This window comes from Hemiscyllium ocellatum, chromosome 11 (assembly GCF_020745735.1).
Source record: "Hemiscyllium ocellatum isolate sHemOce1 chromosome 11, sHemOce1.pat.X.cur, whole genome shotgun sequence".
Classification (NCBI taxonomy): domain Eukaryota; kingdom Metazoa; phylum Chordata; class Chondrichthyes; order Orectolobiformes; family Hemiscylliidae; genus Hemiscyllium; species Hemiscyllium ocellatum.
In genome coordinates this window covers 35166127-35189680 of record NC_083411.1, presented here as the reverse complement: position 1 = coordinate 35189680, position 23554 = coordinate 35166127, and positions in this window count along the sequence as shown.

Here is a 23554-nt window from a genome sequence, read left to right as displayed (position 1 = left end):
ACACAGTCAGTTACCTGAGTCGGGAATTGAACCCGGGTCTCAGGCGCTGAGGCAGCAGTGCTAACCACTGTGCCACCGTGCCGCCTTCAGGACAATATCCTATCCTCAATGTTTTTGAGTTCTTTTTGTCAATAACCTTCCCTTGAATGGAAAGTCAGAAATGTTATTCTTCACAGATGACTACACACTGTTCAATTCTATTTGTATTCGTTTTGATAATGAAGTGGATCATGTTCACACACAACAATATCCAGACAATATCCAAGTTTAGTTGATAAATGTCAAGCAACATTGATAATAACTAATTGATAAGCCGGATAATGACTATCTCCAACAAGAGAAAATCCAGTTACCTTTCGCTCATATTCAATACCACTCTGCAAATCCCTGCCATCAAGATCCTGAGTGAGTTACTATTGACAGGAACTCAACTGGATCAGCTGCATACAAATCGTGATTATCTGAGTATATTTGTGGCTTACCTCCTGATTCCCCAAAACCCTTTGCCATTCATAAAGGACAAGTCAGGAGTGGGATGCAATACTGTATTTGCCAGGGTAAGAGAAGCTGAAGGAGAATCCAAGATGTTTGATGCAATCCCAGAGAAAGATTTCCATTGAACAAAAGATCACCCACTCGCTTCTATCTCTAGTATATAGTGACTGCTGCGTACATTCAGCAGAATCTCCCAAATCCACAATCTTTATTTACCTAAGCAGATGGTCTCAAAGGTCTCCTTGACCTCACATGCCATTCTGACTTAGTAATATATTGTCATTCCTTTGCTGTTGTGTCAAAATCCTGGAAATGCTTATCTAAAAGAACCTACACCACATCAAATGCAGAGTTTCAAGAAGTCCCATTATCATCTGTCCGTGGGTAGAAATGGGCAATAAATAAAACTCTTATCAATGATAATAATGATTTTTAAAAAATCATTTTGTAAAGGGCAGTTTTCAATACTAATATGACTCAGGGATATGGGAGGACTATGGGCATCTGAAAATGTAGTGTTTAACAACTGCAGGGAATTTATTTTTATATCGACAATGAAACTTCGTCAAAAACTCTGCAATGCATCAACTTATTCTGAAAGTAAATTTCTTCAAGGTACCTTTCACCATACTAAATCAATCCCAATAGAAAAGAAAAAAAAAGACTTCTGGGATACATTGATTTGAAACATCTATTATTTATGTTTGGAAATCACATATCTTTACTGCTATGCAATCAGAAAGAATATTGGAACCTTTGACTAAGGTAAATCATGGGCCACAATTTTGCCCACAATCTTTAGAATATCTACTTGAAATTATCACATATGTTTTAGATAGTGTATGATTTTTTTCAATATTCTTCCATTTAACATCCATAACATATGGAATTTGAAACTGATGAAAAGTATCACTGTATACCTAATGTTGTCAACTGTAGTTATGTCACAGATCATGACACTACATGCATCAGCATAATTGATGGAACTTGGAAAGCTTGATATGACACCATCAGTTGGCACCCCAAAATGCTTACAATGCAATCCTTACAAGTTAAGACCCCAAATCAAATGCACTGCTGTGGTCCATTTTGATGCATTCATGATGTCATTAGGAGGGGAATTCCAGAATGTTGACCAAGAGAAGCAGAGTCATAGTGTCATACAACAAGAAATAGACCCTTTGGTCCAACTCATCCTTGCCAACCAAGCTTCCAAAATTAAACCAGTCCTGCTTTCCTATCCATGCACCTGTCAATTATTTTTTAAATGTTGTAACTGTACTTGTCACTACCACTTTTTCTGGCAGTTTATTCCATATACAAATCCATTGTGTGAAAAAGGTGCCCTTCAGTTCCCTTTTAAATGTATTCCCTCTCATCGTAAACTTATGCCCTCAAGTTTTGGACACCCTTACCCTGGGGAAAAGACCTTGGCTATTCATCTTAGCTGTGCTTCCCATGGTTTTATAAACCTCTAAAAGTTCACCCCTCAGCCTCCAACGCTCCAGGAAAAATGCCTCAGCCAATCCAGCTTCTCCTAATAGTTCAAAGCCTCTAGTCCTGTTAACATCCTTGTAAATCTTTTCAGCACCCTTTCCAATTTAATAACATCCTTCCTATAGCTGGGTGACCAGAATTGTATGCAGTGCTCCAAAAGTGGCCTTATTGATATCCTGTACAGCAACAATATGATGTCCCAACTCCTGTACTCAGTGCTTTGACCAACAGACAAATGTGTCAAATGCCTTTTTCACTACCTGTCTACCTGCGATGGCACTTTCAGGAAACTATGTGCCTGCACCACTTAGTCTTTCTATTCGACAACACTCCCCAGCATTGTGCCATTAACTGTTTAAGTCCTGCCCTTGTTTGCTTTACCAAAATGCAACACCTCACATTTATCTAAATTAAACTCCATCTGCTACTTGTCAGCCCATTGGCTGAGCTGATCAATGTCCCATTGTACTCTGAGATAACTTTCTTCACTGTCCACTATACTGCGGTGTCATCCGCAAACTTACTAACCATGCCTTCTATATTCTTATCCAAATCTTTTATATAAATGATCAACAGTGGATTCAGCACTTACCCATGCATAACACTATTGAGCACAGGCTTCCAGTCTGAGCAACAGTCCTCTTCCACCACCCTCTCTCCTACCATCAAACCAATTTTGTATCCAGTTGGCTTTCTCTCCCTGGATCCCATATGATCTAACCTTTCTAACCAGTCTACCAAGTGGAACCTTGTTGAAGGCCTTGTTAAAGTCTATGTAGACAAGGTCTACATCTCTGCCTTCGTCTATCTTCTTTGTCACCTCTTCAAAAAACTCAATCAAATTTATGAGACAATTTCTCATGCAAAAAGCCATGCTGACTACCCAAATCAGTCATCACCTTTCCAAATGCATGTAGATCCTGTTTCTCAGAAACCCCTCCAACAACTTAGCCACCACTGGTATAAGGCTTACTGGTATTTACTTCCCTGGCTTTTCCTTGCAGCCTTTCTTAAATAATGGAATATCATTAACCACCCTTAAATCGTCCAACAGCTTAACTGTAATACAAGTATCTCTGCTTGAGGTCCCGCAATTCCTTCGCTAACTTCCCACAATGTCCTGAGATATACTTCAGCAGGTCCCAGGGATTTATCTACCTTTATGCATTTTAAGACCTCCAACATTAACTCTTTTGTAATGTGGATACTTTTCATGTTCATTCCAAAATCATCTTGCTGTAACTTGTATGTTATTCTGAAGTGGTATGATGAGATTCTTACTATTTGGTGGTGTGTTCCCAATTGCTGATCATTATTGTTAGCCAAACTTCTTGTTAACAGCCCAATTCTGCTTGGGTGCAATTTTACCAAACTGGCTGAGAGGCAAAATCAGCACGAAAACCAGCATGGGTTCTTGGTAGGATCAACTCATCACTTGCTCCAAAGGATACTGGGAACCAACATCTCAGTGTATGCTCCATTGGCACTGGCCACATGTATCCCACATTCACAGTTATTGGCATCCACCATGTTCCAGCCTCTCTGAACCCTCATGGTGCATATCCATCGAGTAAGAGATAAAGTCATGGAGATGTACAGCATAGAAACAGATCTTTTGGTTCAATTCAACTATGCCACTCCGATATCATAAATTAATTTAGTCCCATTTGCCAACATTTGGTCCAAATCACTTCTTATTCATGTACCAGCATCCACCTCTGGCAGCCCATTCCATGTACACACCACCCTCTACATGAAAGAGTTGCCCCTTGTGTCATTTTAAGTCTTTCCCCTCTCACCTTAAACCTATGCACTCTACTTTTGGATTCCCCCACTCCAGGGAAAAGACCTTGTGTCTATTTATGCTATCCATGTCCTCATGATTTTTTAAACCTCTATAAGGTCACCTCTCAGCCTCCGACGCTCCAGGGAAAATGGGCCCAGCCTATTCAGCCTCTTCCTGTAGTTCACACCCTTCAACCCTGACATCCTTGTAAATCCTTCCAAAACTCTTTCAAGTTTCACAACATCCTTCCTATAGCCAAACCACCTACAGGACACTTCCGCACTGCGGTGCTATACCTTGGTCTACATTGGTAACTATCATGCTGTAGTAAGGACACTTGTGCTCAGGGACATGCACCTGACTTGTGCTCAGGGACATGGACGAGACAGCATCTTGGGGTTTTTCTGTTGCTGTTATAGCGCTCAGTCACTCTGAGCTTACCTGGATGCTCACAGCATTTATGCTTTGCCTTGCCTTTTTGTGTATTGCCACCTCGCCTGAGATATCCAGTTCATATTCCTACTGTGTTGCTGTGACATTTAGAGTAGATACAAAACCAGAAAGCTTGCCATGGTGTCTGAAATAAAGAAAACATCAGAAATTGAATAATTTTCCACTGAACTCTTTTGTAACAACAAAAATCATCAGGAAAAATGTATCTTTAACTTAAACTACCAGATTAAGGCCCAGCAGTGGTGAAGAACAATTCATTGACAAGAACATCAATTTATTCCACAGAATGGAGTTAGAAATAACACATTCTTATGAGTTAGACAAATGCTGTGGCTTGAGCCTGAGCTGCCCACCCTTTTAACCCACTGTCACATGGTCAGTGTTCATAACTGCAGATTTACTGGACAAGTTGTTTGTCAGATTTATAAATGCTAGAATAAATTTAATGGCATTAATTATAATCTAATTTACAAGGCAGAAAATCTATAACAATGGAAAGTAAAATTGGGAGGGTGCAAATATCAGAACTGCAGCCATAAATCCATTTCCTGACATATGAGATAACTTAGAATTGAGTCTAAGTTAACTTAGAATATTTAATCAGAGTGGCAAACAAATTCAAATTAATAAAAACAAAGAACTGTAGAAACTCAGCAGGTCTGCCAGCATCAGTGGGGAGAAGAACAGAGTTAATGTCATGAGTCTGATCTGACTCTTCTTCAGTTCTGACCCTTTTGGACTCTTCAAGGTTCTCAAACATTTTCAGTTTCTATTTCAGATTTTGGGCATCCACAGTGTTTTGCTCCTACTTTAAACTAATATTTACTTTTAGTTTGAGAAATACTGTTTTGATAGTACACTGTTAGAGATTGTAAATTTTAAATCTAGGACTCTGGCTCTTCCATTTTAAGATAAACTCAAATGGTTAGAATGGATATAGAAACAGAGACAGAAAACATTAGTGTTGACAATTGCTTTGCAGTGATTGTAACAAGGTTAGTCGGGTGGACTTCATTGAATAAAAGTGTCCTGTTTTGAGCTGTTCAACTGGTCTGATCAGCAAGCCCTGGTTGACAGATAAAAACAGGAGTGTTAGCATTGCCCTTTGATGTGAAGGGCACTGCTTGTCACAGGCCACTCGGGTGTTTTTCTATCACTTGGGCTGGACCAGTGGCAGTGTGTAGCTGTGCAAGAAGAAAGAAGAGGAAGACAGAGGAAAGAAGAGAGAAGAAGGAGGTGGAAGGAGGCGAGAGCTTGGAGTCCTGGGCCTAGTTTTGGAGCTGCAGCCTGGGCCTTGCCCAGGTCAAGTCAGTGTTGCAGCTGACCTGGGGCCCACTCCCACTGCTGGCCTCTGAGACCCCACCCGGGCCTGCCTCCACCACCGCTGCCTGGGACTTGCCTGAGGCCCCTTCCCACAACCTCCACCACTGGTACGACCTGAGGCCCACCTCCACCGCTGCTGCCTGGGACTTGCCTGGGAATCCCTCCCCAACAGGTCTGCCTCCACTGCTGGGACCGAGGGCCAGCCTGGGACTTGCTAGAGCCTGCCTCAACTGCTGCTGTCGCCTGAGGCCTGCCTCCACCACCACTGCCTGAGGCCACTCCCCAACCAAGGGCCTGCCTGGGACTCGACAGAGGCCTGCCTCAACTGCTGTCGCCTAAGGCCTGCCTCAACCACTGCAGCCTGGGACTCGCCTGAGGCCACTCCCCACAACCTCCACCACTGCTGCGACCCGAGACCCACCTCCACCGCTGCTGCCCAGGACTCAATTTTGGGGCTGCCTGGGACTTGTCTTGGGGCCCCCCCAACAGGCCTGCCCCCAACACTGCAATTGAGGGCCTGCCGAGGACTTGCCTGAGGCCTGCCTCCACCACCGCTGCCTAGGACTCACTTCGGGTGACCGGCCTCGGGCACCTCCCCAAGGACTTCATCGCTAATACTGCCAGAGGCCCACCTCCACCGCTGCTGCCGGGGGCCGACAGAGTATGGCGAGCCCGAAGGTCGCAGGGCCCAGCCGGACCTACGCCGGGGTAGCCGCTGCCTTAGGCTCGGCTGGCCCAATCCCGGCCGCAACCGCATCCCCCTTCAGGCACCTGACCAAACGCCTGGGGGTCAAGGCCTATCCCCACCCTAACATGACAATCGAGGCCTGCAGCAAGGCCATGGCTAGTGTGGTCGGCCCACTGGCCATCGTCGCTGCGGCCCGCATGTACGGGAAGGCCGTATTCTTTCTCAAGACCGAGCAGGCGGTCCACCTGGCCGTGGAGAGAGGGCTCACTGTGGGCGGGACATATTTGCCAGTCGACCCTTTGGAGGTCACGGCCCAGAGAGTCGTGATCTCCAACATCCCGCCCTTCATTGCCAGCGAGCTCCTTCTTCCCCACCTCAACACCTTGGGGGAGATCCGGTCAGGTGTTCAACCGCTCCTGCTCGGTCTTAAGGACCCCACCCTCCATCATGTATACTCCTTCCGATGCCAGGTATTCATTTGCCTGGCCCGGGAGGAGGTCACAGAGGGGTCCTTCACCATCCTCCACGAGGGCGCGGCCTACCGCGCCTTCTGGACGGCGGACGGCGTGCGGTGCCACCTGTGCCGCGAGGTGGGGCATATTAGAAAAAACTGCCCCACCCAGAAAGCTGCCCAGCCCACACCAACGGCTGCGGGTGGTGCCGCCGCACCCACACCCCCTCCCCCAAAGACAACACCACAAGCCCCGGCACCGGGGGCTAAGCCGGAGGCTCCCAATACCTCAGCCTCTGGCAGGGAGGGGGGTGGGCGTCCGACCGGACAGAAGGCGCCCAGAAAGACGCTACGCGTCAAGCCCGCCCACGGGGAGACCACCCCTCCCCCTCCACGTAGCCCACGACCTGCCCCGCCCCGGCATGACAATGCCCCTGCGGCCGTGCCAGCGTCGCCCCGGCACGGGAACCCTGACCCCCGAACCCGTACCTGATCCCGGTCCCACTGACCCCGACCCCGACCCCGACCCCGACCCCCACCCCCACCTCGTTAAGGAAACTCCTGGGGCTTCAACCCCTCCTCCAGAAACTGAGCCCCGCCCCACCCAGCCACCCCCTGTCACTAACCTGGGGGGAACCACCGCTGCTCCACTTCCTGCAGCGACCGTGTCTCTGGGCCCCGGAGAGGGAACTGGGCCCCTGCCCCGCCCCGCCCGCCATCACCTGATATACCAGGGGCGGGGCAGGAAGTGACACAGCTGACCCTACCCACCCTGGCCACGCCCCCTGCATTCCCCCAGCCAATCATATTCCGGGAAAGGCTGGTGGGAGGGACCTCGGGCCCAATGACCACCAAGGCGGGCGGGGAGGCGAAGACCCATAAATTCCCCCCTGTCTCCCTGGGGAAGAGGCACTGGCCCTTGGAGGGGGGAGAAATCCCATCAGCGCGCCAGTGGCGCCTCCCCTCTCCAGGGGATGAGCCGACGGTGTCTCCCCACTGTCCTGCACCATGGCCTGACCTGACCAAACCCCCAGGGGCGACAGCCGGGCCTTCCACCGCCATAACTCCTCCAGCCCCTGGGGAGGATTTTAATAACAACACGGGCCATGGTGCAGACGACAGACTTTTATTCACTGCTGGGTCGTCGAGCGGTGGAGGGGAGGAAGGTGTTATCCTCGCTCCTCCCTCCCAGACTGTTTTTCCGGGGGCCTTGGCCCTGGGGAGGACCTTTTCCCCGAGGAGCCGGGCGTCCCGGTGTCGGGAGAGGAGCGGGGCCCCGAGCCTCTGCCGCCCGGCGACCCGAACTCGGGGCGTTCCGGGAACGGGTGCGCCGAGGAAGATACGGAAGGTGACCCTGGGGGTGGGGTCACTGGAGGTTTGAGGCCAGTTGGCGGTGCCGGACCAGCCCCCATCCTCTTGGTGGGGGAGGGGTCGGTGACCGAAGGCGACCTCCCGGAGGAGGGTTCTGGATCGGTGGCGGACACCGGGGACGACGCGGAGTCAGTCTCCAGCGAGATTTTCGAGTCCCAGGTGCCCCCCACCGATCTCCCCCTCATCCCCCTCGAGGAACTCCGGGAATTTGTCGAGGAAACTCGGAGTCGCCGGGATAGAGCCCAACTGGCGCTCGACCGCTGGAGCTCCTTCGAAAGAGTCTACTGGTCGGCCCACGCTGCGCGCCAGGCGCCGGGGCTTGACGTTAACGAGCGAAAGCGAGTCAGGAACTTCCTGGGAGCACTCCTGGTGAGGGCGAGGGACTTCTGTGCCCCTCTCTCGTCCTCCCAGTAAATGTGTATATAGTTTAACTGTGTGTACTGGTGGTGGTTGCACTATACTTCCGACATGGAGACAACTATAGCCAGCCTCAACATCAACGGCAGCAGGGAGTCACAGCGCAGATTCCAGACCCTCTCGGTCCTTCGGGACGGGAGGTATGCGGTGTGCTTCCTGCAAGAAACCCACACTACCCCGGGAGACGAAGCCACCTGGCTCCTGGAGTGGCGAGGGGGGGTCTACATGAGTCACCTCGCCCGCAGATCTGGCGGGGTGGCTATCCTGTTGGCCCCGCATTTTCAGTCGGAGATCTTGGGGGTCAGGGAGCCAGTGCCAGGCCGTTTGCTTCACCTGACGGTTCGGCTGGGGGACGCAGTGCTTCACTTGGTGAACGTCTACGCTCCCCTGGCTGGGCCGAGACACGCGAGCTTCTTCGAAGAAGTGTCCGCTCATCTCGCTTCCATCGACGAGAACCAGTGCGTCATCCTCGGGGGAGATTTTAACTGCGTCCTCGAGGACAGGGACCACGGCGGTGCCCGCACGAGTTCGACGTCGGGGAGGAGGTTGGGGGACTTGGTCAAGTCCTTCGACCTGGTGGACGTCTGGCGGAATCTCTATCCTGACTCCATCGCCTTCACCTTCGTAAGGCCTGGGGTCGGAGCGTCCAGAATCGACCGCCTGTACGTTTCGCGGGCGTACGCCTCCTGTTTTCCGAAGGCCTCCACGCGGCAGGTGTTGTGCACGGACCATCACCTGGTGTGGGCAGAACTCCTTCCGTTCGGCGCCAGGTTGGGCTCCGCGTACTGGCACTTTAACAACCTGCTGCTGGAGGACGAGCGGTTCCGGGACTCGTTTCGTCGTTTCTGGGCCGGCTGGAGAAGGAAGCGGGGAAGCTTCCCCTCCCTGAGGCTATGGTGGGACGTGGGCAAGGCTCACATCCGCGTCTTCTGTCAGGAGTACGCGAGGGGGTCGACAAAGAGGCGGAAATCCAGGATCGGGGAGTTGGAGAGGGAGATGCTCGACCTGGAGTCACGCCTCGGTCAGCCCGACGCGGACCCGGCCCTGCGCGGGGTGTACGAAGAGAAGAAGGCCGCGCTCTGGGACCTGCAGCTCGTCGGGGCTCGGGGCGCATACGTGAGGTCGCGGCTCCAGCTCCTCCAGGACCTGGACCGCGGCTCCCCCTTCTTCTACTCGCTGGAAAAAAGGCGCGGCACCCGTCAGCAGCTCCTTGTGCTGCTGGCCGACGACGGGTCCCTCGTCTCGGATCCAGAGGGTATCGGGGCCCACGCCCGATCCTATTACACGGCCCTGTTCTCTCCGGATCCGTCCAGCGAGGATGCTCGCAGAGTTCTGTGGGAGGACCTGCCGCAGCTCAGCCCGGAGGACGCCAGAAGGCTCGACGCTCCCGTCACCTTAGAGGAGCTGACCGGCGCCCTCGACCGGCTCTCGAGGGGCAAATCCCCGGGGCTGGACGGGCTGACTGTGGAGTTCTTCAGGGCGTTCTGGGACGTCCTGGGGAGCGACTACGCACAGGTCCTGGGGGAGTGTCTAAATGCCGGAGAGCTGCCCCTTTCTTGGCGCAGGGCGGTCATCGTCCTGCTGCCAAAGAAGGGGGACCTTCGTTCCTTGAAGAACTGGCGTCTGGTCTCCCTCCTCAGCATGGACTACAAAATCTTTGCCAGGGTGTTGTCTTCTCGCCTGGCTTCCGTGCTGGCCCACATGATTCACCCGGACCAGTCCTACACGGTCCCGGGCCGGAGGATACAAGACAACGTCCATCTGGTCCGGGACCTGATCCATTTCTGTTGACTGGCTGGTCTGCCGAGCGCCTTCCTGTCTCTCGATCAGGAGAAGGCGTTCGACAGGGTCGATCACGAGTACCTGCTCAGGACTCTGCGGGCGTTCGGGTTCGGGACGCAGTTCGTCGCCTGGATCCGACTTTTGTACGCCGCCGCAGAGTGTCTGGTTAAAGTTAACGGGTCCCTGACGGCGCCCCTTCGCTTCGGGAGAGGAGTGCGTCAGGGCTGCCCCCTGTCCGGCCAACTGTATTCCCTGTGCGTGGAGCCTTTCCTGCGCCTCTTGCGGAGGAGGTTGTCGGGGCTGGTTCTGCGCGGCGCGGGCACAGGGCTGGTCCTTTCGGCCTACGCCGACGACGTGCTCCTCACTTTCACCGACCCGGCTGACCTGGGGAGGATGCGCGAGTGCCAGGCCATGTACTTGGCGGCGTCTTCCGCCAGGATCAACTGGGCCAAATGTTCCGGGCTACTGGTGGGTCCGTGGCGGGTGGGCTCCCTGCCGGAGGAGTTTCGGGGGTTCAGCTGGAGTACCACCCATCTCCTCTACTTGGGGGTCTACCTCAGCCCGACCGAGGAATCCTGGCCGGCCAACTGGCAGGAGCTGGAGGCCAAAGTCTCGGCTCGCCTAGGCCGCTGGACAGGACTGCTCCGAGTGCTATCTTACAGGAGCCGAGTGCTGGTCATAAACCAGCTGGTGGCAGCCATGCTGTGGTACCGGCTGGTCACTTTGGTCCCTCCTCCTGGCTTTGTCGCTGACATCCAGAGAACGTTGGTCGACTTCTTCTGGGACAAAAAGATGCACTGGGTCGCTGCGCAGGTTCTGAGTCTCCCCATTGAGGAGGGCGGTCAGTCGCTGGTGTGCGTCTGCACTCAGGTCGCGACCTTCCACCTTTAGACCTTGCAGCGATACCTTTACGTCGAGCCTCCTCCTAGGTGGTGCGCCCTGGCGACGTATTTTTTCCGCCAGGTGCGTAACCTCAACTACGACACGCAGCTCCTGTTCGTCGACCGTGACGGTTTGAAGGTCGCCCTCAAGGTGCTGCCTGTCTTTTACCAGGACCTGATCACTGTCTGGAACATGGTCGAATCGCGTCGCGCCTACCCCCCGGCAGGAGTAGCGGCTGTCGTCAGGGAGCCGTTGCTCAGGAATCCGCACCTCCGTGCTCGCGGGTTCGAGTGGCTGTCAGAGGGGAGGGCCGTGGCGGCGAGGGTGACCAGGGTCAGGGACGTGCTGGGTGCCGGGGGCCTGGGCTGGACGTTGCCGCAAGACATAGCGAGCAGGGCAGCGGTTGACGTCCGGTACGTGGCCACCGGCATCCGACGCCTTAAAACGGCGGTGCTCGGACCCGACGTAGTGCACCAGTTGGAGGACGCTCAGGTGTGCGGTGGGATCCCGTCCGCGCTCACCCCTGCCCAGACGGAATTTCACATCGGCCCCAGGGTCCCGTACTTCCCGCGGGAGCCTGTGCCCCACAACCTGAGCCGCCTCCGAAATTTTAATTTTGTCCCATTCAAGGACGTTAAAAGGTGCGCCCTGTACCGACTGCTGCTGCACACCGTCCACCTCTTCTCCCTCATCCACCGCCTGGACACGCCCTGGCATGCCCATTTGCCACCGGGCGGTGGGGATCCCCAGTGGAGGGCCCTCTACGCAGGAGTCCTCCCCCTTTCTCTCGGGGATCTGGGGTGGAGGGTGTTGCACGCAGCGTTCCCCTGCAACCGCAGATTGCAGTGGTTCACGGACTCCCAGCCCAACTGCTTGTTCTGTGGCGCTGTGGAGTCCGTGGACCATGTGTATGTTGGGTGTGGGCGTTTGCACTCCCTTCTTGATTTTCTGAAAAACCTCCTCCTCTGTTTTTGGTTGCACTTCAGTCCCACGCTCCTGATCTTCGGGCACCCGGTGCGGAGGAGGGAGGGCAGGTCTGAAGACCTCCTCGTGGGCCTGCTCCTGGACCTGGCCAAACTGGCCATAAACAGGTCCAGACAGCGGGCCGTGGAGGGGGTCGTAAGGGCCGACTGCCTGCCCCTCTTCCGCGGTTACGTTAGGGCCCGGGTATCCTTGGAGAAGGAGCACGCGGTGTCCACCAACACCCTGGAGTTGTTCAGGGAGAGGTGGGCACCGCAGGGAGTGGAGTGCATCATTTTCCCCCTCCAACGCTATTTTAATTTAGTCCTTGCCCTCCCCTTCACTTTTTTGATCACACAGCATTGCCTTTTGTGAAGGGCGCTGCTTGTCACTGGCCACTCGGGTGTTTTCCTACTTTTCCTGGTGGTGGAAATTGAATAAAGATTTGTACACCTTGTCTCTCACTGTGTCTCACACCTGCGCACTCACACCATGGGTGCTGGGGTTAAAAATAATAAGCACTACCGCAGTTAGGTGGTAGTGTGGGGTTTATTTAGAAAAAAAACAGGAGTGTTAGCATTGACCTTTGATGTGAAGGGCACTGCTTGTCACAAGCCACTCGCGTGTTTTCCTTTCTTCCTGGTGGTGGAAATTAAATCAAGATTTGTGCACTTTGTGTCTCTCACTGTGTCTCACACCTGCACACACACACCATGGGTGCTGGGAAAAAAATAAGCACTACGGCAGTTAGGCGGTAGTGTGGGGGGGAGAAAAAAACCAGGAGATTTCCCCTTCACTATTTTGATCACATAGCATTGCCCTTTGAGGTGAAGGGCACTGCTTGTCACAGGCCGCTCGGGTGTTTCCTTTCTTCCTGGTGGTGGAAATTGAATAAAGATTTTTACACTTTGTGTCTCTCACTGCGTCTCACAACTATACACACACAAAAAAAGTAAAAAGTAAAAAAAAAGAAAAATAAATAGGAGTGTTAGCTGCTTTAGAGTGGCCAGAAGGTGGGATGGACAGGGGCTTGTTGGGTCTGTATTGTCTGCACTTTTTTTATGTAACAGGATTATCTTATGTACAAATGTCATTGTTGCTGTCTTGTCATATTTGAAACTGGGATTTGAGTTGAACGGTAGGGTTTGGGGCCTGGCTTTGCTACTCCTCTCCCTTGTTACATTGCTGTCTCTTGTATACAGCTGTAAATGTTAACTGTTTTTTTAAACTGTTTTGTAATGTTTTAATAAAATAAACAGGAGTTTTCCCCTGCTCAAAAAAACAGGAGTGTTAGACATCCTGACACTCTGAGAGCTACAGAAATTAATCATAGAATAAATGTTTCACTTTTCTTCTCAAGAGCTCCTGATGCATGGCTTTTTGAACAAGCCAGAAAATAACAAGCCTGAATAATTTGAAAAGCAAGAAACATTTGTGTTGACTTTGCAACTTTTTTATATCTCAAGGCTCCATTTCCAACGCACTTGGTCTATTCCCATCAGAGACAAATGTGATGAAGGTTTCATTTGGCTGTGAGGGAACCTGCAAGATTTATATGTGGAAAATCTGTCTGGGAAATTTCACCTGAGTGAGTGCAAGGAACCAAAACCAGTAAACTTCCTTTAATTCAGTATTCTTGCTCAGGAACTACAGCATTGTTGTGAAATGGAAATATAGCTGCAGACACAGAAATCTTGTTCTGAAGCTTGGCTGAGACATGCTATTGCGATTGAGGACACTCCTTCAGTTCCAATTAACAATAACATGAGGGATGGAGGTGGGGTGCAAGAGTTTTAATCCCTCTCCATGAACAGCATAGATTATCCCCTGACTCCCTGCATTTATCCAGCTGACTGTAATTGTGAATTGTAGACAATCACTCCAATAAGAAGATGGTGAAAGTTTTCTCATTTTATACAGATCATGCTCTAAGGATATTGGGATATGAATATAAATTTCATTTGAGGCTTGAGTCACAGAGCACGACTGGCTCCCTCAGAAGTTAAAATTTGCAGTACCTGCAATGTATCACATCAAACCTACTCAAGAGCACCTTGATCGACAAATCACTGTTATAGAATTCAGTGATAGTCTGACTTTGCACAGCATCTAGGTTCAGAACTATTTGGAATGGTTGGAGATGGATTTGTTGTTACACTTCTTAACTTTTGGTATACTTTTAAAAATGTTTTTGAACTAATACAACCATAAATTGCTTAAATATGCTACTGCAATGATCAGAGAGCTGTTGTGATTAATTAACATCTATTAGGTTAGCATGTACTTAGGCAGCTGGTCATCAATTTTACTCGAGGATTTTTTAAAGCATATTATCCTATAACGAAATTGACTTGCATCTTGACATCATGGATAACACAGTTGTTCAGTGGTTAGCCTCATAGTGCCAGGAACCTGTATTTGATTTCAACCTTGGGTGGCTGTCTGTGTGGAGTTTTCATGTTTTCCCCTTATCCCCCTGAGTGGGTTTCCTCCAGGTGGTATATTTTCCTCCCATGTTCCAAAGATGTGCAGATTAGGTGGATTGACCACAGTAAATTGATTCTAATGCCCATGGATGTGTAGGCTTGGTGGATTGGCTATGGGGAATGTAGATATACAGGTTCAGGGTAGAGAGGTGGGAATAGGTGGATGGAGGGGTGGTGTGAACTAGATGGGCTGAATGGCCTCCTTCTATACTGTACGGATTCAATAACCAGAGAATCTGGACACTTCCAATATACCAAAACTGTGTGTCTTGATGAGAAGTAATTAAGCATATGAGAAGAAGTTGGACTATACACATGATAAATATCAAGGGACAGTTTGACAAAGCAATTGTTTCAGTTTGCATAGTGTGTTCATAATTCGACAGTGATTATTGTAGCATGTGGGTCATTGTTGTAAGGACAGTATTATGCTGCCCTTTTGTGATAGGATAATGATTGCTCTCCTGCAATGAGTACAAAATCAAGGCTGATATAATTTAAGTAAACAAATGGCTGCAACATAGATAAAATCAAAATATTCCTTCCTTATGATAGTAGAAAATGTTTTATCACATATTTAATGAATAAAAATTGATGAAATTTCATATAAATTTTGTCCGTTATGGTACGCAAATTGAACAAACATGGTGCTGTTTTTTTTCAAAGGCAGTGAAGGCTGGCATTAACAGGGGACTGATCTTACCTTACAGTACTGTTACCACGTGGCATTCTCCATGAATTAATTACACTTTGTTGTTTCAGTCCAAATTCCTCCCCTTCCTGTCCTGCTCCGTCAAATCATATTTTGCTGGAGGCATTGTTGCATTTGAAAGACAGATTTATAAATATCACTGACCTTCCATTACATCTCCAAAATGGCCATGTAACATATGATCTTAAACAATCAGTAAAATGTCAGCAGCTTAATTCCTGCAATGGTCATTGAAATAAGTTCCCAGAGGCCAGTATCCCGTCATCAAGTCACCCTTCACTTATACATGAAAACTCCTTGACTTTAGTACTGTCTCTTCACAGTCAGCTCTCAGAGTGCCAGAATCTCTGGACCTCCTCTTTCTATCTGTCTGCCAGGGACTTCCTGATTAACAACTCCAGTCGGGGAACTCATATTCAATGAGGTCCAGCTGGCTGACCTCATTACAATCACTGCCATCATTGTATATTATTATTTTGCACCTTCATCTCGGCCACTAAAGTTGATTGTAAAACTTTTCTGTTAGACTGCCAAGAGTGAGTTAATCCAGCACAGATTGAGAATTGTCAGTCAGAGAGTTCATAAGCAAATTTTTCTTCCAATCCATTTTCACCTACTATCCCCCACCAGTGGGACAGCATAATTCCATTGCTTCAGTTGATAATTTGGTAAATGAACAGTAGTTCTCATGTTATTGAAGTATGCGTGAAAAAAAGCTGAATGGTTTTCAAAGAGACGTGCAGTTGTAATTTTCACTCATAAATAAATTGCTTGTACTTCTTTCATATCAAAATGTTGTTCTATTTTGAGAAATCTGCTCCAACTGCATATCCAAACTCACATGCTTTAACCCCTGCCATGGGTTGACTTAATCATTACTCCATCACTGGTGGCAAATATTTCAGTCAAAAAATAACTGTTTTAGTTAGAAACATGCATCATGACAAACTTACCTGGAATTTGCATGCTATCAAGTTTAGAGATTACATTCCATATCTGTGGAGCAGGTTGGTCTTATGTCTCCTGGTTTAAGACATAGGGACTTTACCACTCTGCCACAATTCTTGCAGCAAGAGGTGACAAGAGTCCCATATTGACTCTTCAGGGAAGGCTTGCCAGTCAAGCACTTAAGTGATCAGATATTCTACCTCCTCAGATGTACCAGTCAATCAGAGGTCATTCAAATCCACTCATTCACACCTTTGCAACTGGGACAACATGATAGCTGATGGCAAAGTACCCACCAGAGGATTATGATCAGAAAGAGAGCCAGACCTCTGGTGAATGAGTGTGGAGTGGGTTTTGTGAGAAGGCATAAGGCATGTCTTCTCGGTAGGGCGGAGCATTCAGAAAAAAGGACAAGGAGTGACATCGAGCGGTTTACGAAGAAAGTGGAATCTCGGGTCAAGAGGACGAAGAAGGCTTATGTTAGGATGAGATGTGAAGGATCAGTTAGGGCGCTTGAGGGTTACAAGGTAGCCAGGAAAGAGAGAGCTCAGAAGAGCCAGGAGGAGACATGAAAAGTTGCTGGCGGATAGGATCAGGGTAAACCCGAAAGCTTTCTATGGGTAGTTAAGGAATAAAAGAATAACGAAAGTAAGATTAGGGCCAATCAAGGATAGTAGTGGGAAGTTGTGTGTGGAATCAGAGGAGATAGAAGAAGCACTAAATGAATATTTTTCGACAGTATTCACTCTAGAAAATGACAATGTTGTTGAGGAGAATACTGAAATATAGGCTACTAAACTAGATGGGATTGAGGTTCACAAAGAAGAGGTATTAGAAATCCTGCAGAGTGTGAAAATAGGTACATTCCCTGGGCCAGATGGGATTTATCCTAGGATCCTCTGGGAACCCAGGTAGGAGATTGCCCAGCCTTTGGCATTGATCTTTAAATCGTCATTGTCTACAGGAATAGTGCCAGAAGACTGGATGATAGCAGATGAGGTTCCCCTGTTCAAGAAGGGGAGTAAAGACAACCCTGGTAATTATAGATCAGTGAGCCTTACTTCAGTTGTTGGTTAAGTGTTGGAAAAGATTATAATTATTGGATTTATAATAATCTAGAAAAGAATAATTTGATTAGGGATAGTCAGCATGGTTTTGTGAAGGGTAGGTCGTGCCTCACAAACCTTATTGATTTCTTTGAGAAGGTGACCAAACAGGTAGATGAGAGTACACCAGTTGATGTGGTATATATGAATTTCAGCATGGTGTTCGATAAGGTTCCCCACAGTAGGCTATTGTACAAAATCCGGAGCAAAATCCGGGATTGTGGGAGATATAGCAGTTTGGACCAGTAATTGACTTGCTGAAAGAAGACAAAGGGTGGTGGTTGATGGGAAATGTTCATCCTGGAGTCCAGTTACTAGTGGTGTACCGCAAGGTCGGTGTTGGGTCCACTGCTGTTCATCATTGTAATAAACGACATGGATGAGGGCGTAGAAGGGTGGGTTAGTAAATTTGCAGACAACTCTAAGGTCAGTGGAGTTGTGGATAGTGATGAAGGATATTGTAGGTTACAGAGAGACAAATGAGAGGTGGCAAATGGAGTTTAATACGGACAAGTGTGAGGTGAGTCACTTTGGTCAGAGTAACTGGAATGCAAAGTACTAGGCTAATGGTAAGATTCTTGGTAGTGTAGATGTGCAGAGAGATCTCGGTGTCAATGTACACAGATCCTTGAAAGTTGCCACCCAGGTTGACAGGGTTGTTAAGAAAGCATACAATGTTTATTTTTTTTTATAGAGGGATCAAGTTCTGGAACCATGAGGTTATGCTGCAGCTGTACAAAACTCTGGTGCGGCTGCACTTGGAGTATTGTGTACAGTTCTGGTCACCACATTATAAGAAGGATGTGGAAGTTTTGGAAAGGTGCAGAGGTGATTTATTAGAAGGTTGCCTGGTATGGAGGGAAGGTCCTAAGAGGAAAGGCAGAGGGAGTTGAGGCTGTTTCATTAGAGGGAAGAAAGTTGAAAGGTGACTTAATAGAGATATATCGGAGGGTTAGATAGGGTTAGACAGGGAAAGCCTTTTTCCAAGTATGGTGACGGTGAATACGAGGGGGCATAGCTTTAAATTGAGGGGTGATAGATATAGGACAGATGTCAGAGGTAGTTTCTTTACTCAGAGAGTAGTATGGGTATGGAATGGCAGTAGATTCGCCAACTTTAAGTACAATTAAGTCGTCATTGGACAAGCATATGGACGTACATGGAATAGTGTAGGTTACATGGGCTTCAGATTGGTATGACAGGTCGGCACAACATCAAGGGCCAAAGGGCCTATACTGCACTATAATGTTCTATCTATCTATCTATCTATCTATCTATCTATCTATCTATCTATCTATCTATCTATCTATCCATCTATGTATCAAGTGTATTCCATCCTTTCTACTGGTATGTCCCTTGATCAGTCTCCTAATTTGAATAAAAAACCCTTCCATTGTATTTGCTGTCTTGGCTTTGTCCCTGGGAGGAGGCCTTTAATTTGACATTTATTGCCATAATTTGGTGCTAATATTAGTGACTGTGTCCTAGAAAGAAATATGAAGTATACAAAGGCTGGCAGATTCAATATAAGCAATAATATTAGTGCTGAAAAAATGCTAAGAGAGCATGAAAATACCTATAAATAAAAAAAGTTTCAAAATGTGCATATCAATGTGAAAGCAACAGCATCCAGTATAGTTGCAAGATATGAGTCTGCATTTCTGCAAGCAAATGAATATACAGAAGTATGCAAATCATCAGTGTTTTGAGCACCAAAATAAAATGTTAAACGGCAGAAGTGAGCAGCTTATGAATTGATGTAAGAGTATGCATGATGATGTGGTGAAGCTGATTGTTTACTGATTGTTGTGAAGATGTGGGTGTACTGTAACTTTAAATAGTTTAATGCTAGCAGAACTACCTGACAGCACCAAGTGTCCTGAATAAAGTAACAATGTAACACTTGGTTGAAAATTAGATTAGCTGGGTTGCCTAGAAATGACGAAACAGATTCGAATCAGGCCAATCAGTTTAAATTGTACTCCAAAAAATACCAAACTCCAATCAAGTTTGAATTTAGTATACTGACAACTGTAAAAACCAATGACACAATCCGATACTTTGGGGATATAAGACCGGGGAAAATTGAACAGTTGGGAGGAGAACTGCCAAGCCAATGGCATCTGCAGACTGCCCAGAGAATATTTCTCTTAAAGGTGCCTTTATTGATCAGTAACCTGTGATGCAGACATTCCTAAGAAGAAGGAAAGAAGATTTAACATCCGGCTGGCTTTTTTTGAAAAGTTGCATTTTGGTAAATCTTAATCAGAAGGTTTTATCAGACTAGTGTTATAGAACAAAAAGTAAAAGATAGGTTAGAGGAAGGAGTTATAAATAGTTGTTGATTAATTATTCTCTGTTATACTCAAAGAAATAAAGTTGTTCATTTTTACTTTAATTAGTCTTTGGCCTCTCAAATTTTCACAGATTACTGCATGGAATAAATCTTTTCTGTGTTGCTGGTTTCAATTAAGCAGGAGGGTTTACCCCATGTCGTAACAGTTTTGGGATTTGAATGACTGGGGGTGGTGGGGTGGTGGGGTGGTTTGCCTGCGATTTGAACAGTTTGGAACTTGGATTTGGGATTTGAACTGGTTAAGACAGATTTGAATATATTTGGGATGACGGAAAATCCCAGCAGATTTAAACAATTGCAGGTTGTTGTCCTAGATCCTTAAATAAGACGTAGGTGAGGCAATTTGTTTACTTTGAATGATTTGTGGTTGATAAAATTAGAAGTGAGAGAAATGGCTCTTAAAATTGGTAAGGAGGTTTTGGAATTTGAAGGTAATTCTCAAATTTGCCTTGAAAGTTTAGAAGGAAAGAAAAAAGAAATAAGTTAGACTTGAGTTTCACCAAAGACAAAGTAAAGCTGAAATTGTAAGGGAATTACTCAAACACTTAGATGCATAAGAGAAACGGATAGGCGCAGTGGAGGTAGAAAAAACTTAGATTACAATTGAGGAAAATGGAGTTCGAAGATAAACAAAGAGAGCAAGAGGAAAGAGAGAGAGAGAGATAGAGACAAGAAAGACAGAGAGAGAAAAGGGGGTAGAGAGAGAAAGAGAGAGAAAGGGGAAAGAGAGTAAGAGAGAGACAGGGAAAGAGAGAGAGAGAGAGAAGGTTCTTAGCTGAGCCTAGAGAGAGAGAGAGAGAGAGAGAGAGAGAGAGAAAGAGAGAGAGAGGAAAGGGAGAGACAAAAAGAGAAAGAATTTGAACTAGAGAAGATGTGACTTAGTTAGCAAAGTCAAGTTAACAAGATGGGGATTAAAAGAGAAGATAGCGACATATACAAATATGTCAAAACTCTGCCACATTTTGATGAGAAAGATGTTGAAGGCTCCTTTATTTCATTTGAAAAATTGGCGAGGCAGATTGAAGTGGTCCGAGGATTTATGGGTAATGCTAGTTCAGACTAAATTGGCAGGCAGAGCTGGTAAGCTATTTGCTGCTCTGTCGGGTGAGGTGTCAAGGGATTATGAAGACGTTTAACAGGCTATTTTAGGTGCTTATGAATTGGTACCAGAAGCATATAGACAGCAGTTCAGAAACATAAAGAAGGAACTAGGTCAGACTTACGTTGAGTTTGAAAGAATTAACCATAGTCATTTTGATCGATAGGTGCATGCTTTGAAAATTGATAGGACCTTTAAGGCTCTATGAGAGATTATTCTGCTGGAGGAGTTTAAAAACTCACTTCCACAGATGATCAGAAATCACATGGAGGAACAGAAAGTTCAGGAAGTGAAAATGGCAGCAGAATTAGCTGGTGAGTACACATTGGTGCATAAACCATGCTTCCTGCCAGAATTTGTCCTGTGAGAGAGAGAAGTTTGGAGAAGGGGCAATCCTACCAAGTTTTGAGAGCACTAAGAAGAATTTACCACAGGATAAAAAGGAAGCCCAAGAGCGTGGAAAGGAGGTGAAAGGTTTTGAGTGTTTCCACTGTGGTAAAGTGAGACATGTAAAGAGACAGATCTTGTCGTTAAAAAAAAGGCGCCATATGAAAAGATGTGTAAAAGAAGCTAAGCCAGTGGCATTAGTAAAGGTAATAAAGGAAACCCCAAGAAGAGCCAAGGAGCTACAGAAGGCAGCCTAGGCAGGGCTGGGTATGGAGTTAGTACCTGATCTCTACAAAGCATTTGCCTCTGTGGGTAAAATTTACTCAGAAAGAACAGAGGGAGAAGGACAAGAATTTATAATTTAGAGAGATATAGGATCTAACCAGTCACTAATAGTAAGGGATGAGTGAATATTCACTCTTTCTGAGCTGTTACCCAAGAGTGTTGTAATTTGTGGGATAGATTGTCAGAAATTTAACATTCCCCTATGTAAGGTCAAATTGGAGTGCCAACTAAAGCCTGGGGAAGTTATAGTTGGAGTAATTGACAGAGTGTCAGCTCCAGGAACTCAGTTTATTCTTGGGAATGATTTGGCAGGATCCAAAGTGGGAGTGATATCCCTTGTTGTGGAGAAGCCCAAGAAGACCAGGAAACTGAGGAGTTAAAACAGAAATATCCTGGTATTTTTCCAGACTGTCTAGTAACCAGATTCCACTATCATAAGTCACTGCACAAAGCAAAAAGTAAAGAGAAAGATGAAGGAGTTGAGGTTCAGTTAGCGGATACCCTGTTTGATGTAAGAGTGCAGGAAAACCCTGAACAGACAGAGAGTCAGGCGGAAGAGTTTGGTCCTGAAAAGCTGTATATATGGATGCACACTTTGAAAAGGAGGCAGAGAAAATTCAGGAGGGTTATTATCTCAATGATAGAATCCTCAGATGGAGGTGGAGACCATTGCAGGTTAGTGCAGTGGAGAAACGGGCCGAAGTGCAACAGATTGTGTTACAGGTAGCGTATAGGCAGGAGGTATTACGGCAGCACATTAACGACCTGTAGGAGGTCACTTAGAGTTATGAAGGACCCAGGCTTAGGAACAAAAACATTTTTATTGGCCTGGAATGCATAAAGGTGTGGTTAACTTTTTCCACATGTGTCATACATACCGAATGGTAGGTAAGCCACTGGCAGCAATAAAACCAGCACTTTTGTTGCCAATTCCCACAGTTGAAGAACCTTTCACATGGGTTTTAATTCATTGTATAGGTCCCCTCCCGAGAACTAAAATTCGGACCCAGTATTTGTTAACCATTATGGATGTGTCTACCACATTTCTAAAGGCAATGCCATTATGGAGTATCAAGACAAAAAAGGTGGTCCAGTATTTAGTAGCTTTTTTCACATGATATGGGCTACCCAGAGAAAGTCATTCAGACCAAGGGTCAAATTTTACTGCTCGGCTGTTTAAAGAAGTTCTGGATAGCTTAGGTATACAGCACTTTAAATCCTGTGTGTATCATCCTGAATCCCAGGGAGCTTTAGAAAGGTGGCATCAGACCTTGAAGATCATGTTGAGAGCATACTATCAGGACTACCTGTATGATTGGGATAAACATATCTCATTTGTATTGTTTGCCATTAGAGATTCCCCAAATGAATCTACTCAGTTCATTCCCTTTGAGCTAATATTCGGGCATGAAGTGAGAGACCCTATGAAATTAGTCATCTTAGTTCCCAAACCGGACGTGACCCAATGATTCTGTGTGGATTATCAGAAGATCAATGTCCATCTGAGGAAATACTCCACAACTGAAAAAGAAGTAATGATTTGTTACTGGCCTTACAACATTTTAATATGTATGTCACAATAATGTGTCAGAGGTGGTTGAGTACATGGATCACAATCTGCCTACATTGTTAGAATGCTTTACAGACAGGAATGTGAGACTATTTCATTGGAGTCTTATGTTACGGACTTCTAATTTAAAAATTGTACATATTGCGGATCATAAGAATGTAATGGCAGATGTGTTATCATGGTTTTAACTGATAAAGTTTAGATGAGATTTCTCTTTATTTAATGTTATATCTATGTGTACAGTTATATGGAAAGAAGTTAAGGCAAATTTAGACTAAAGCTATCTGTATGTTAGGGTAATATGTTTAAAGAATAGGAAAAAAAAGAATGAAGCCATCTTTTCATTATGATGGTTCATTTCAAGAGACTTAAATGCTCGCAGAACTACCAGTAAGCACCAAGTGTTCTGAATAAGGTAACAATGTAAACTTGGTTAAAAGCTAGATTAGTTGGGTTGCCTGGAAATGACAAAACAGATTTGAATTAGGGCAATCAGTTTA